Source organism: Myotis yumanensis, unplaced genomic scaffold (assembly GCF_028538775.1).
Source record: "Myotis yumanensis isolate MYYU_CA2020_CCGP unplaced genomic scaffold, mMyoYum1.0.hap1 SCAF_3, whole genome shotgun sequence".
NCBI lineage: Eukaryota > Metazoa > Chordata > Mammalia > Chiroptera > Vespertilionidae > Myotis > Myotis yumanensis.
Window position 1 is genome coordinate 50,636,099 of NW_027223754.1, and position 17,627 is coordinate 50,653,725.

The following is a 17,627-nucleotide window of genomic DNA, read 5'->3' on the forward strand; positions in this document are numbered from 1 at the left end:
ATATCACAACATTTATAGTTTTTCTACCTAAAATATCTAGGAAGATCAATTAAACCAACCATAAAAATAGTAATAATGCCGGGGAAATTGGCAAGATAAATGGTAAACACAACAGAAGCAACAATTCTCCTTTAATGCCAATAATAAACAATAGAAAGTGTAATTAGAAAATATTTCATAGAGTCACAGCATGTTAAATTAGGCATTTGTAGGCTGGTGTTGGGTTTTGATTAGAGAGTGTGGCAGGAGTTCTGAGAGCAGGAGCAGATTGTTGCGCATGGTCCCTACAGTTTCAATGATCCTAGCCTCACATAACCAGCCACACATTCCTTTCAGGTGGGGATAGTGGAGAAGTCCACATCTGGGAACCAGGAAGGCTAGAAAACTCTGTAACTAAAAGCCAAAATATAACAGTGCATGTATGTAGTTATATCAGTAGGACTCCAGGAACATTAATAGCCTTTATCATAATTAGCAAGATTTAATTTTTTGCCACCACATTTACCTATTCATTATATATATCCATTAACCTTTGTCTGTGTGTTTGTATTTCTTAAAGGGGAAATGTTGCATATATATTTTACATTCCTAAAAATTCAGATCCACTACTTTTCATTGCATATATATATATATATATATATGTATATATATATATACATATATATATATATATATATATATATATATATATATGCAATGTTGGGCAGCTGTCTCCCATTATAGTAGCCCTATAATATTTTAATTTAAAAAATATAACTGATGCTGAGAGAAGGAGAGAAACATTGATTAGTTGTTCCACTTATGTATGCATTGGTTGATTCTTGTATGACCCAGACAGGAGAACAAACCTGCAACCTTGGCATATTGGGACAACACTCTAAACAACTGAGCAGCCTTATGATCATATAAAAGTTTTTATTACACATTTGAAGCCTATATTTTTCAAATAATTCCCTAGATTTACCACTTCACTTGCTAAGTAAAAACATTCAAAATTATCCAATGTTTTATCTGTATTAAAACCAACCCTGTATATTTGATATTTAGTTATTTTCAACTCATATCATTTACTAAGTTGAAAATTCTTTTATTTAGGATGTCCTGAATAGCTATTAAGATACTATCTTTTTGAAACATGGTATAAGTAAAAATAAAGTGAACCTTATTCTTGTGCCAACTATGAAAGAGAATTTTAGAAGGAATGAGATTTTGTAAATTCTGTTCACCCTCTTTTAAATCACATCTAACATTGCTTCAGATAATCTTTTAAAATCTGCCAAGAGATCTTAAAAGACAATGAGGCCTTTAATGGAAGATGTAAGACAAGAAGGTTCACTTGATTACCCTATAATATAAACTGATAGGGCCAAACTCTTCTTATTTCATTCTTGTGCCATGTTTGTCTGCTAACTCCCTCACTGTACACACATGAACATGCACATACACATACACTTATTCACATTGCCACCAAACATATTTTAAGAAAAGCAAAGTATCTTTCTTTCTAAATGTATAATTTATTTTAATTCTTTCAACAGCACATAATCATTAAGCACTGAATATATGCTATTATCATAGGTACTAGGAACCCGATAACAATCAAGCAGTCTCTGTTCCTATCTTCCTAATGCATATAGTGTTATGAGGGAGAGGGATTTAGCTAGTCTACATAAAATCACACACACACACACACACAGACACACACACACACACACACTCTCACTCACTCACACACACATTCCTGCTATAACTTAGCTTAGAAAATATACACTAAAATTGTACTCTAAGTGGTAGGATACTTAACTACTCTGGTGAAGGAGGGATTTGGAGTGCTCCTTATTTTACTCGGATTAGTTATTTCTTAGTTATTTCTTGCTTCCTATTTTTCTAAGCTGGCACCAAGAGTGATCTTCTCATTGTGCTGTATCCATAGTTATACGCATTTGTTCACTGCAGTTGCACAATCATCCACAAGAAGCAACTATCCTACAGATTACTGTGAGAGGTGCCCTTCACCTTCCTGTATAGGATAGACTCATGGACATTCAAGTGTTCCGATAAAGGTTCAGTTCTCAGTAGGTGAGGTACCGCGATATTTTCCTCCTTCTCTCCTTCTAATTTTGGAGAGAAAGGTTTACCTTTTTAACTTTAGATCTATTTTTTTTATAGTATTTCAATAAAGAAAAGGTAACTTTTCTAACAAATGGTCTGGAGCAATTGGACATCAAAAAGGGGGGAAATAACAATCTATCTCAGAACTTACAAACAAAGTAGTTTAAAATGGATTACATGCACAAAAATGGAAGCTAATTCTAAAAATTAGGAGAAAATTTCAGCTCTCAGGCTAGGCAAAGAGTTCTTAGGCTTGACATAAAAAATGACTTATAAAAGAGCCCTATCTGGTTTGGCTGGTTTGGCTCAGTGGATAGAACGTCGGCCTATGGACCAAAGGATTCCGGTTCCATTCCGGTCAAGGACACATGCCAGGGTTTCGGGCTTGATCCCCTATTGTAGGAGGCAGCCAATCAATGATTCTCTCTCATCATTGATGTTTCTATCTCTCTTTTCATTTCCCTTTCTCTCTGAAATCAATAAAAATATATTTCTTTAAAAGATTTATAAAAGGAAATTTTGATAATTTGGACACTATTTAAAATTTTTATGAAACATCCTATTATGAAAAGGAAAGGTATTGACTGGAAAAAAATATTTTAAAAAACACACATATCGAGAAGAGGATTCAAATCTATAAGACATAAAGATGTTTCAATGCTCATTAGTTAAACAAACAAAATATTTAATTAAAAATTTGGGAAAGTAATAAGCACACATTTCACCAGAGAGAGAGCACTGAGCTACCCAGTGCCTGGTGGCCAATTAAAGCAACAAGCATAAAATCAAAGCGTTAAGTCATTCACACTCTTACTGTGATGGTAAAAGCAAGAGACTAGAACTAGAGAAAGCACTGATTATCTTTTATCCATTTTCCTTCAGGGGCCTGTGCAGAGGTTGAGGGTCATTTGGTCAATGAAGACATGGGAGTCTTCACCATTGAGGGAGCCCAGAACCAAAGGCTCAGGCAGTTATATGGACCATGGGTTTGAAAAGAGGGTGAGGTGGGAGGATTAGAAGTGGAAATGTAGTGGATACCGAGTCATAGTCCAAAAAAGTGCCTTCAAGGTTTCTCCTTCCTTTGTTCTTAAGAGACCTCAGAAGAGGTGCCTGAAGAAGACCTCTGCCAGAGGATTCAGATAAGAAGACCTAGCAATAAAGGCAGCTGGGCTCAAAAGTCAAATATGTGAAAGAGTGTGACTTGCCAGGGAGGCCTGAGTGCTCAATTGCAACTCTTTTCAGGGAATGCAATGCATTGGCTGTGCATAAAGTCTGATGTGGGGAGGGCAGTTTCCTGTCAGGTGAAACATTCTAATGTCCCTGATCAAACCTGAAAAATTACAGTTTCTAAATTAGGAGCTGGAGTCCCCAATTCTTGTAATGATATATGAAGAATGTGTTGGGATAAGGCCGATGAAAAGTTGGGATGGACCCCTGGATTCCAGAAAGAGAAAATAGTCTATTAAAATACTGAGCCAAAATAATAGAAAGGAGAAGGAGAAAAAGGAGGAGGAGGAAAGAAAAATGGTTTATTGAATTAAATAAAAGAAGGCTAGTAATACTGGAGGTGAGTGATCAAGTGAAAGCTAGGGAAGAGGCACATTGGAATGGCGGTAGTCAGAAGGCGTCTGTTGTTCGCTTGAAAGATCGAGATGTCTGGGAAGTATTCTAAGAGCAATGGAAATCTATGAATGGCTTTTAAGCAGAAAAGTTATATACTTAAGTTTGCCATTTTAAAAGTTACTCCAACTGCTTGTGGAAAGTACATTATAGTGACTGCAAAAAAAAAAAAATTGGAAACGAGACTTTCAAGTAAATTTATTTTGTAATACTTCAGGAAGCATGTTGATTTTGTAGATGGAACTTAAAAAAAAGGAAAGGGATTAGCAGACTCAAGCGCTGTATTTTGTATTAAAATTGATATTCCTAATCATTTTGGTGTGTGAGAGTAAAGGATAAGAAGAGAATGACTCTTGCCCTAGCCGGTTTGGCTCAGTGGATGTAGCATCGGCCTGCAGACTCAAGAGTCCCAGGTTCGATTCCAGTCAAGGGCATGTACCTCGGTTGCGGGCACATCCCCAGTTGGGGGGTGTTCAGGAGGCAGCTGATCGATGTTTCTCTCTCATCGATGTTTCTAACTCTCTATCCCTCTCCCTTCCTCTCTGTAAAAAAATCAATAAAACATATTTAAAAAAAAAAAAAGAGAATGACCCTTTATTGTGGTATGATCAACGGAGTAAATGGAGTTTTATTTGTTTGTTTGGTTGGTTTGGGTCTTTTTATGGATTTTGGAACAATGAAAGAAAAACATTTGGGGAAAAACAAATACTTTATATTGGTCATATTAGGAGATTGATATAAAAATCAAAGGTAAGTGAAATAGGCAATAATAGTAAGGTATCTCAGTAGTAAATATTGAATTGTAAAGAAATGTTTAAACATATATAAAATATTTAATAGTTTAGATATTTAGATATCCTAATTGACAGGACTGACAACTACCTAGTCTATTTTCATTCAAAAGTTAAGAAATTTCAGAGCTTGATTACAGCAATAAATTTAAAATAAAAAGTGAGGATAATGTGAGATCTTCATTTATCAACTACTAACATTTTTATTTACTAGGACTGGCCATTGAATTTCTGTTAGATTTAAAAGTCCCAGAATGACCATTTTAAAAATTAGTGCCAACAGTAAATGCTTTTTGTTAAGAGGCATGTATAAGGACAAAGTCAAGGTTTGATTTAGTAATTTTTTTCTTACTGTGTGAAGAAATTATACTAAATCATTTGTTGACTACCCTTTTTCATGTCACATGAAAGTATATACTTATAACAAAACGTTCATCTTTGAGATGTGTGTCAAAATAGTTTTATGGGGAAAAGGCTAGGTGAAAAATGAAGATTATTTTCTTCTAAGCTATGTGACTACTGATTTTTATTTTTTATAAGCACTGTTTTTTAATGGGCACTCCCTCTCACTGGGGAAAAATACACAATAATTCAATGATATGTATTAGAAATCTAAAAACATATATCATTAAATTTTTGTAACAACCTTGAATGTTATATGGTTTAATACTTTTTAACTGATAAAGTATTTAAATCTCAGAGAGAGCAGGCAACATGTTCAATACCATAGAAAAAATATCCATAGCTGGATAGGGATTAGGCCTCACAGATTTGAATCTCACATTCTTTTCATTACTTAATTATATTTCGTAATTAAAATAATGATAATCCTATATAATAAAAGCCTAATATGCTAAGTGTCCGGTCGTCTGGTCGGCCATTCAATCAATCAAAGCGTAATATGCTAATGATATGCTAAGGCCACTCAACTGCTCACTATGACGTGCACTGACCACCAGAGGGCAGATGCTCCGACCGGTAGGTTAGCTTGCTACTGGGATCTGGCCAATTGGGACTGAGCAAGACAGGCTGAACATGCCCTGGAGCCCTCCCACGGTCCCTCCCCAGCTAACCAACCTTCTGCATCCCTCCCCAGCCCCGATTGTGCACTGTTGGGGTCCCTCAGCCTGGCCTGTGCCCTTTCGCAATCCAGGACCCCTAGGGGGATGTTGGAGAGCCAGTTTCAACACGATGGCAAAACAACCAGTCACTATGATGTGCACTGACCACCAGGGGGCAGATGGTCAATGCAGGAGCTACCCCGTGATGGTCAGTGCATTCCCACATGGGGAGAAGCCTCAGCCAGAAGCTGGGTTCACAGCTGGTGAGTGCAGAAGCAACAGCAGGAGCCTCTCCCACCTCCGCGGCAGTGCTAAGGATGTCCAACTGTCGACCTGGGGAGCGGGCCTCAGCCATCAGTCGGACATCCCCTGAGGGCTCCTGCACTGCAAGAGGGCACAGGCTGGGCTGAGGGACCCCCCCCCCCCCCCCCCGCCAAGTGCACAAATTTCATGCACCGGGCCTCTAGTATCAATAATATTAACTTTCTTTGAAGCCCTTTTTGAGAATTGGGTAGATTTTAAATTTCTTAATGGAAAATATTATTATATTGAATTTTACTGTTGAATGTTTTGTCTAAAGATTTTCTAAAGAAAATTAGCATTTTTTATGCACAGAGATCTCCATATATTTTGTGCTATTTTTCTGGCCTTAATTTATTTCAGATTAATATTTTCCTGCTTTTATTTTCCAACAAGTATATTTTTGGAATGTCTTTTACATTCTAGTCACTGTGTCACATACTAGATTTTGATAACTTATTTTTTTATTTTTATTAAATTCATTTATTAAAGGTTTATCAAGCCCCAGCCAGTTTGGATCAGGGGATAGAGCTTCCATCTGTGGACTGAAAGATACCAGGAACCCAAACAAGGGCATGTACCTTGGTTGCAGGCTCCATCCCCAGCCCTGGGGTGCCTGTGGGCGACAACAAATCAATGTTTCTCTCTCACATCAATGTTTCTCTCTCTGTGTCTCCCTGCCTCCCTTCCACTCTTTCTTAAAAAAAAAAAAAAAAAAAAAATATATATATATATATATATATATATATATATATATATATATCTTCAGGTGAATATTAACAACAAAAAAAGGTTTACAAAACTTGGCCATGGCCAGGTAGCTCAGTTGGTTAGATAGAACATTGTCCCGATATTATAAGGTTTTGGGTTTGATCCCCCGTCAAGGCACATACAAGAATCAACCAATCTCTCTATATTAAAAGGCTAATATGCTAAGTGTCCAACTGACTGGTCGCTATGATGCACACTGACCACCAGGGAGCAGACGTTCAACACAGGAGCTGCCTTGATGCACAATGGCCATTTACAGAGAAACAGCACTGCGGACCTGGTGCCCACAAAGCAACACTCAGCTTCCCCCAAGTGGGACACAGGCTATGCCACCACCCCGAAGTGACAGACCACCAAATCACAGCCTACGCTGCCGAGACCTCATAGCGCAAAATGTGGCCCACAGCACAGCCAAACCGGTAAACAGTGGCTGTGGGTGCCAGGTAATGACATCAAGTAGCAACGCCCAGCTTCCTCTCCCTAGTGCAGTGGTTCTCAACCTTCTGGGCCTTTAAATACAGTTCCTCATGTCGTGACCCAACCATAAAATTATTTTCTTTGCTATTCATAACTGCAATGTTGCTACTTATATGAATTGTAATGTAAATATCTGATATGCAGGATGGTCTTAGGCTACCCCTGTGAAAGGGTCGTTTGACCGCCAAAGGGGTCACGACCCACAGGTTGAGAACCGCAGCTCTAGTGACTAACCTCCTTGGAGTTTTTTCAGCCCAAGAACCTGACTTGCTTTATAGCCAGGTGCAAACATTTTACAATTTAACCAAATGTTTGTGAAGCGTTTTCCCGTGCCTCATCTCATTTGATCCTCACAGAAGTCCTGGAGTAGGTAGATAGAAGACGGTAAAATCCTATTTTCTTTTCATTAGCCAGAAAACAGAGATTTAGAATGTTCAGAAACTTGACCAGACTGAAAAGAAGTAAGAAATGGTGAACCTTGAAAATGACTTCAGGTTTTCTCACTGTGCAGAATATAGTCAAGCACTGCTACAGTAAAATATTTCACCCTTGTTCTCCCTGCATGATTTACAGTAATAATCTGCTTTGTGTTGATATTTATTGCTGTGTTGCTGACAATTATCTGAAAGAGAAGATGGGGTGCTTCACTGAGCTCTAAGAAGTTTAGCTAAATCAGAAAGCAGGTCTAATTAAGCAAGTTTATATATATATATATATATATATATATATATATATATATATATATATATAAAACTCTCGTTGGCACCAATCACACAAGTGTGTTTCCATCTGTCATTGTGGATTCTGAATTTGGTTGACACTTCTATTATAGAGAAAGGGCAAAGGGCGATATTAAAATATTTCTTCTAATTAATTTCCTTTCAATTAGAATTTGTGCACCGGGCCTCTAGTGAATACATAAATGAGTGGAATAAGAAATCTCTCTCTCTCTCTCAAATCAATAAATTAAGAAAAAAAACTCAAATTACTCAATTATCAAACAATGCTTATCTGACATGTTCTAGTTTTTGTAATTATGTTATACCATTTAATATATTTATATTTTAATATAATTTAACAGACTAACATGTTATTAAACATGATACAATATTTTAAGGATTCAAAACAATACTAGAACATAGACATTCTAAAATAATTCATCATGGTCATATTGCATGAAATTTGCCCTTTAGTCAATAGAAATCTGAGTAACAGATTTTATTGGATTATATCTATAGTTTATTAGCATTTTTCTTTTAACAACAAAAACTTCCAAAGTTGAAAAATAAAGTTATATTATAATACAGTTTTCTTGACACTGTAATTCATATTGTTTTAAACAAACTACACAAGATTAGGGATAGTAGATATGATAACTTATGAATAAGCCATAAGCATAAAATAATTTTTAAAAATTATTTTTAAAATGCGACTTGAATCTTAACCATATTTTAAGGAATTGATTTTATTGGTCAATACATAGATTCCAGCTGGTTTTCATTACATAACTCAGACCTTTGGGCTTTCATATTATACATTTAAAGTAGTAGTTAGGATTGGCTTCATAAGTGTGGGGTTAGTCCAGTGCCACAGAACTCAGCTCAAGCGGCCCCATCATGAGATCAGTAAAATGGTATTCACTAAAAGATTATTGTGCACATAAGAACAGTGCACACACTGGAGCCCTCAAATCCACAGTGGAATGAGCTCAGCATATACTGTTATAAGACAGCTTACACAGTGAAAATTTAGAGGCTGCTTATCATTTACAATAATTGGTTATATCATTCAAGTTTTTATAGGAATAGGGGATTGGTTAAGGTGGTTACTCGTGACAATTTGGGGAATAGATTATGTTTCTTTTATGATTTTCAGAGGCATTTATAAGAAGTAGCCCAAGTTAAGTTTTCCCTATTTGCAAAATAAGCTAAATTAGGTTTTCCTTATGTATTTTAAACGGTTTTGCCCATTCAGGGAATTTTCAAATTTGTCTTCATTTTGTATTTTTGACAACACAGAATTCCAAGCAGTATAATTAACTGATTCATTCATTAATTCAATCTTCTCTTTAACAAATATTGCATTCCAATTAAGGTAGGCACATGAGGGTCAAAATGAGAGATTAGAAAGAAAATACATCCATGATTCTGACTTACTCTCAATATTCTAATATATCATGTTGCCCCAAGTATTAAAAATATATTTATTGTCTTTATTATAGCAGTATATGGATATTTTTAACAACTTGTTTTAGACTTTTACCATTGAATTGGTAATTCTTACAAGGAAAGTAAACATGTTTTCTTCATTGGGATAATTGAAATGTACTGTGAAAAAATGTTAATTTTCATGCAGTAAAATAGATCATTCAGGGGGGAAATATATGTGATCATTTGACATTTTATTTTCTCTACAGGTGTTTCAAACTACGGAGATAGCTTTGGAAGTGGAGGGACTAACATCTACAACTATTATCTATTCCTGGACACAGTTGTTTTACTAGTATCTCAAGTTTCATATAAAACCAAGAAATTAGACATTAAGTTCAATTTTGAATACATTTTTAGAAATGTCCTGGCATTAACAAACATTTTTTGCCAAAATATCAGTATTTGTATTATAATATATTGAATTTAAATAATTGTTATCACAGATTTTCAAGACTTTTCTTTCAAGATAATTATAAATTAAATGGCTGTTTTGTTAGTAGTATAGCTATTACTATTTAAGAGGAATTCCACATGATATGAAATCATTTTCCAATGATTGCACATACACACACACACACACACACACACACACAACTGTCAAAATCCAATTTGTGATTTCTAGGTTATGTTCTGAGCAGGACCGTGTTGTAAGTGATTAATATACATAAATTCTTCATTCCATATATCAATCTTATCAGGACAATCCAATACTACATATAAGAAAACTGAGGTCACACTCTAGGTGGTTCCCTAAAACACCTAAAGAAAACACTCCACACAAGAAAAAAATCAGTATTTGAAATATGCCATAACTAGAAATCACCAGTGAAGAATTTTGTCCTCTACCACTCTCTGTCTTCTTGTTACAAATGTAGTGAAGCCCAAAACAACAAAGAATGAGTTTAAGTGAGGGAGAAAAAAACACCAAACATGTCCCTCTTCCCATAAGAATAGTCTTGATTTTCACTTAAATTTAATAAGTTCAGGTTTTTTTTACACTGTATTTTATTATTTGAACAATAGAATAGTGTCTTCTATTGATAGGCAAAAGCAGATATTTCATCCTGGGTGAGAAATAAAAGTTAAAAGAGTAAATAGCAAGCCAATTTTGGAAAAGAATAAAGTTGCTTTGTGCTGGCCCCCTATGTTGTCAGTATATTCAATAAACTGATCTATATACATGGGCCAGGAAGGCCACATAGAGTGTAACAGTCTGTGTTCCAAGCAGAAGGTTACCAGCATGCTTAATGGAGTTCTTTTAACTCTCTCAGGATGGAATTTCCATTGGGAATGAACCAGTTATTTGAAAACACTTTGTTTCCTGCTACTTAAAACATTTGTTTTAAAATAGACTTGCAAAATATTTATATTCCTCATAATTGAACTTAGCATGAAATACGTGAAAAATGAGCTTTTCACATGAACTATAATTATATTTGATGTTCTCTGGTCAGTTAGTTCTGGGTGTAATGAGTAAAATAATTAGTTATTGAGAGAGTTTTGTTGATACTTTCTATTGAAAACATATAAAGTATACTACTAGTACTTCTAGGTTTTACTCTACTGAATTATTTTAAAATAGAACAACAATCTTGTATCACTTTTTCCCTGAGTGTCCAGAACGTATCTTGGATCATTAAGGATGTAATTGTCCACTTTGCAGATGCCGCTGCCCTGGAGCCACCTGTGACCAGCCAGGGTGAACCCCACCATGTTCTTCGACATCTCCATCCACGGTGAGCCCTTGGGCCGTGTCTTCTTCGACCTGTTTGCAGACAAAGTTCCAAAGACAGCAAAAAAAAAAAAAAACTTCTGTGTTCTGAGCACTGGGGAGAAAGGATTTGGTTATAAAGAAGGTTCCTGCTTTCACAGAATTATTCTGGGATTTATGTACCAGGGTGGTGACTTCTCGCGCCATAATGGCACAGGCGGCAAGTCCATCTATGGGGAGAAATTTGAGGATGAGAACTTCATCCTGAAACATACAGGTCCTAGCATCTTGTCCATGGCAAATGCTGGACCTAACACAAATGGTGCCCAGTTTTCATCTGCACAGCCAAGCCTGAGTGGTTGGATGGCAAGCATGTGGTCTTCGCCGGGTGAAAGAAGGCATGGATATTGTGACAGCCATGGAGCGCTTTGGGTCCAGGAATGGCAAGACCAGCAAGAAGATCACCATTGCTGACTGTGGACAACGCTAACAATTTGACTTGTGTTTTATCTTAACCACCAGACCATCCGTGTTGTAGCTCAGGAGAGCACCCCTTCACCCCCACCTGCTTGGAATGTTCTATAATCTTTGTGCTCTCACCACAGTTCATTGGGTTCCATAATTTCCTTACCCCCATCCCAGTCTAGCAGGATTGTGGAGTTAAGTTTATGATTATGAAATAAAAACTAAACAGTTAAAAAAAAAAAAAAAGAATGTAGTTGATCTTCAAATGTCCTAAAATCACATTCAGAACCTGCAAAAGGTACGTCTGAGGCAAACTGCTACATCAACTTATTTATGAGACCCTATATGTTACCTCATTAGTTAGTGATTATTTCTACCTTTTCTGAAAAATCTCAGATACCTTTGAAGAAAGCTCACATCTACAACAGAAACGCTTGTTTTTGCTAATATTATTGTTATTTCTAATATTGCTATTTTTACTTATTTCTTGGGTATTGTATTCACTACTAATGTAGCTCTGAATGTTTCCCATGATATAGACAATACAATTTCATAAATAACTGGGTAATAACAAAATGTTAAAATTTCATAGCAACATCTGCTGTGGTTATAGCCACCACGTAAAAAAGCTGGCCATGTTCTCCTTAGATGGACTTTTCACATGATATACAGACATTGTGAATGTGACACATTGGCCATCAGGGTTAGACACCGAGTCCAAATGTTACAAAACAATCTTTGATTTTTTTCTACTGACTAATTTTCTAATCCTCACCTGAGGATATGTTTCTTTTTATTATTATTACTGATTTTAGAGAGAGAAGGGAGAGGGAGAGAGAGAGAAACTTCCATCAATTGCCTCCCGTACATGCCTGGACCAGGGATGGGGATCAAACCTGCAATCTGAAATCATGCTTTTAGAAATATTGCTTTATTACCTGTCTGATGCTGTATATAATAAACTTGCATTAGAATTTAAAATACAGAGGAGTAGTATATGTAGAGTGACAGATTAAAGAAAAATAATAAACACTACTAAGCATAGATGTGGAAAACATACAGAATACAAAATAAAACTGAATTATAGTACCTGTAAGAGAAATAAATACAAAAACTATAAGAAATCTTACATTAAAAGAATTGAGTTTTTCTTGTTAACAATGTTGCACAGTGACTGAGACTAACAAGGAAAAACAAAACAGCTCTACAACAAAGTGGATGGCACTTCTGAAGCCCATGTATAAAGGGGAAATTTTACAACATGTATACATAGTGGTACCTACAAAATAAAGAGAATCATTCTCACATAGAATTACATCTTTAAAATGTAAAAATTAGAACTTAATGTCACATTTTTGTTTTTATTTCAAAATAATTACTAACATAGAGAAATTTTGAAATAATTGTACAAATAATGTTTTTTCTTCAACAATCTATATATATAAAGAGCCAGGGTTCGTAACGTCCACAACAACCGAAAGCTCGACCAAACACCAGCAGTCCTGTAGTTAGTGCTGGGTGTAATGAGCACTGACTGCCAAGGGGGCTGTGGATCAGGCCCAGAGAGAGGCCCAGAGAGAGAGGCAGGGTCTGATCTGCAGTCTCTGTGGCAGCTGTTGATCAGCTGTTACCGCTCTCTTTCTCTTGGGGCCTGGCCAGCAGTCACACCTCTCTTTCTCTCAGGCCTCCACTGGGGCTGCTGATCAGCCCTGCCTCTCTGATCAGGCCTGGAGATAAGCCCAGAGATGCTGACTGGCATAGAAATCTACCAATCAGAGCCAAATCTGGGTGAAGTGTGAGTAGCCAATAGCCATAGGAGGCGGAGATTTGATGCTGCCTGGCATAGAAACCGACCAATCAGAACCTACTCTGGATGAACTGCGAAGGCAGAACCTAAGGTGGGGGCTGAGGAGGGGTTTTAAGCGCAAAAGCCGTTTTGTGTAAGGTGTGGAAAGTGGTTCAATTTTTTAATGAGCGGTTTGGCAGTATAGTGCATATGGCTGGCTATCAATCCAGATATAGGAATTATGTATTTTTGTCTGCCAAGAGCATCTCCTCCTGATGAAAAAGGTCCCCCTCCCCCATTTAAGCAATCCTATCCTATATAATCTATCTATACTACTAAAAGGGTAATATGCTAATTAGACCAGGTCGATTGGCCATCTTCCGGATGTCCAACTTCCTTCTGGTCAAAGCCATGGTGGTGGGGGCCAAGGCAGAGGCAGTTAGAGGTGATCAGGCTGGCAGGGGAGGACAGTTGAGGACAATTAAGCAGGCAGAGGCATTTAGGGGCAATCAGACAGGCAGGCAGAGGCAGTTAGGGGCGACCAGGCAAACAGGTAGGTGAACAGTTAGAAGCCAGTGGTCCCAGATTGTGAGAAGGATGTCTGACCGCCGGTTTAGGCCTGATCCCTTTGAGATCAGCCCTGAACCGGCGGTCAGACATCCCCCAATGGGTCCCTGATTGGAGAGGGTGCAGGCTGGGTTGAGGGAACACCCCTCCCCCCCAAGTCCCATGCATGAATTTTATGTACTGGACCACTAGTTTAAAAATAAGCCACTGACATTAAGCCCTATAACCTCCAATCTCTTTAGTGTATATTTTCTACAAACAAAAGGGACTTTTTAACATTACAATATATTAAAATGAAGAACTTAGATTTATCCATTCTACATTCTTATCATGGTCCTCATTGAAGTTTTGGCAATTGTTCCACTGATCTCTTTTATAGAAAAAGGAAAGAAAGGGAATAAGGCAGGAAAAGAGGAGCAAAGGGACAAAGTCAGAGATGGAATGTAATAACATTAAATTCCTTTGATATAAAAACATATATGATAAAAATATATATATTCAGCCAAGATATTATTTACCTTCCAAAGTAGAGATAAGGCATTTCCATTGATGCAAGTAGTATCAAATAGCTGTATTTACCTGCTAATTATAACCAAATGAAGGTCAAGTAAAAGTAAAAAAAATAATAATAATAAGTAAGTTAATGACAAAATACATAAAACAGAGCTGACATTTCTAATATTATGAGCTAGATTAAATTTATAAAATAAAAACTATAACTATGAGAGTATACATTGCAATATGAATGTTAAGGAAAAATGGTGTCATAAGGGAAATCATAATAGCATTAAAAAAATCTTTCTATGGGATAAGAAAATAGATGAGAGTTGGGTTGTCCAGGAAGAAACACATTCTAACTATTTCATCTTAAGAACAAGGGATATACTATAATATCATACTAGAATTTTGAAATATTTCAATTGGGATACATATTTGTTATTTAATATTAGATTGTCCATATAGAAATATCAACTGAACTATGTCTGTTCAAGAAGGAAGATAGCAATACAGGATTGAATAGGCATGGGTAATGGTAAAATGTGGAAAATAGAGAAATACAAATACATTACTCTAGAATGACATAGATGATGATTGAAAAGAACAGCAGAATAAAATGCCAATACACCAAATGAGGAGAAAAAAGAAAACACTGAAAAGTAAGAGCTATGAAATAACTAATATTTACTCATTGACATCACTATTTGTACTCTGTGGTTCTCATGAAACCCTCAAAATCCCCTGTTTTATGGGTGAATAGGGTCTTTCAGCCACAACCACTCCCATTTTTTGAAACCTTCCATTCATTCCATTTTCCTATGGCATTCATCAGATACAACATCAAAGAGTTGTCACTTTAGTTAACAAACACTTGCCCCAAATTTTTTAATGCATCCTCTCTCCTCACATTTGGACTTGAAAATAAGGAAGGTTCCACAGTTTATCTCTCTGGGTGCTCAAACAGTAACAGAAACACACTGGCTGATTTTGGGGGTCTGGCATCCACTGCGAAGCGTTCTTACAATGTTTCAGGTATCTGATTCCAGTTCTTCCTTTGGTCCATGGACATTACTATGAGTTCAATGCTTTCTCCACAGCCTGTTCATAACCAATGTCTCCCACCGACTAGAATGCCTATACATTTTGACATGCAAAGAAAAAATCTTAGAAATCATTATATTTTTTTGTAATGCATGTCTTATTTTTTAATATATTTTTAAAAATAAATCTTTATTATTGAAAACATTACATATGTTCCTTTGAACAAAAATAGACCCAGAGATATAGAAACATTGAACAGACTGTCAAATCTCAGAGGGAAGACAGGGGAGGGTGGAGATGGGGAAGAGATCAACCAATAGAAATCATCCTTCATGCTGCTTTTGGTTCACCCCAATGCTCTTCAAAAATTAATACATTCTTTCTGATTGGTGTTTTGGGTTTCTTAGGATATATTCCTAGAAATGGGATCACTGGGTGGAGGCCTGTGGTGGGGGTAGGGGTGGGCTAGAAGAGGTCAATGGGAGAAAAAAGAGGATATATATATAATACTTTCAACAATAAAATTTTTTAAAAAATTTTAATACTTAACAAAATCCCATTGATTTTATCTCCTCAATAGTAATGACTTCATAAATTATCTCCCTTTCTTCATCATCCTCTATGCATTGTCTATTGTAGAGAATGGTAAAATATAGATACTTAAATACTGATTGAAAGACTGTATGAGTAAATTCAGAAATTTACAATAACAACTTTCAATTTACCTTTTTAATTAATCTATTTCAAGTTCATTTTCATGATTTGAAAATAAAATCAACCTAAAAGAGTACTCAAATTATTTTATGAAATTTTTAATAATATTCTTTTTATTCTGGCTAGTATGGTTCTTGAAGTTAGAAATTTTTTAGTGTCACTTTACATGTATGATAGTCAGCTGGTTTTTCAAAGATTTGCTTGAGTTAGTGATTGAATGCTTATATGAATACAGAGTAAGTTTATATACAGAGATTCATGATTACATAAGGATAAGATGGATGTAGAAATATAGCAGTCTACTTTTTCAATTTCATTTGTCATTAAAATCTTAATGGAGAATAAATGTTGAAGTGGTCTACTGAGCAACATAATTTTAAATCTTAGAACATTTTACTTTTAATTGTTTTGTTGTCTTATTTGATAAATGTTTATATATTATTACTCATGAAAGTTTTTTGAAACCCAAATATAGTGCATATTGAGTGTGCATAAATAAATATAAATGTGAACAAGTTACTTTCTTCTGCTTTTAAAGAACTAAGAGTAAAAGCACTTCACATTTAAATGGGTCTTTCATCTAAAGTATTTAGAAATGCCAGCCCATGACTTGTTCAATCAACTGAAACAAAAATGTCCTAAATGGCATCAAATTATCTTACATGTTTCTTAATATATAAGAAGAAATTTCTTGAATATGTTCTTATGTTTAATATTGCTAATTAATTTTGAATATATAAAATATTTAATTTTATAAGAAGAAAAAATATACAATAAGACAGAAATTTTAATAAATGATACTAATTAAATTACATATATAAAACATAATTCCTCCTATTAGAAATACAAATCTTTAACTAAAATTATTGACTATATTGTAAAATTTCTACCATGTTGTCCTTTAATTATACAAGAAAACTATATGTACCACCTCCAATCAAATTACACACACATTCACCCTCTCCTCTATCTGTCCAACATTTCCTCTTAATTCAAATCTACAAAACAAGGTCTGTTGACTAAGTTAGGTCCTAGGATTTCACTCTGTAGGTAGTGTAACAACTGGGCTATTATAAGCATTTGTAAGTAGTTTTGTGATATGTAGTTATATGTACTGGATAAAGCAATGACTCTCCAAAACAAACAATCAACCAGGAGAATAAAAGAAAGAATGAGACTTGTAATCCAGGAAGACATCCATAGGAGAAAATGTAATGACCTTATTGCTATCAGCTGGGCAGGAGAATGATTAATATTGATGGGTGTTATTTTACACTACCCACTATAATTGCCTATTAGATACTTAACATTTTATTTATGAATTAACACAACTTTCTATTAACATATAGAAATATATCACTTTCTGATTAGAGACCATGTCCTGCATTTTGGAACTTGGACATTCTACAGTAAAATTGTGTTGATTTTTTTGTTATTTATAAAGACATTTTATACATAATCTTATATAATTCCTATAACAAACTAATGAGATAAGTTTTCACA

At 35.5% G+C, this 17,627-nt stretch overlaps 1 pseudogene; it reads left to right on the forward strand.

Annotated features, from left to right (window-relative positions):
- Nucleotides 1–6,900: 6,900 nt before the first annotated feature.
- On the forward strand, nucleotides 6,901–11,543 carry LOC139006137 (peptidyl-prolyl cis-trans isomerase A pseudogene; annotated as a pseudogene).
- Nucleotides 11,544–17,627: the final 6,084 nt, after the last annotated feature.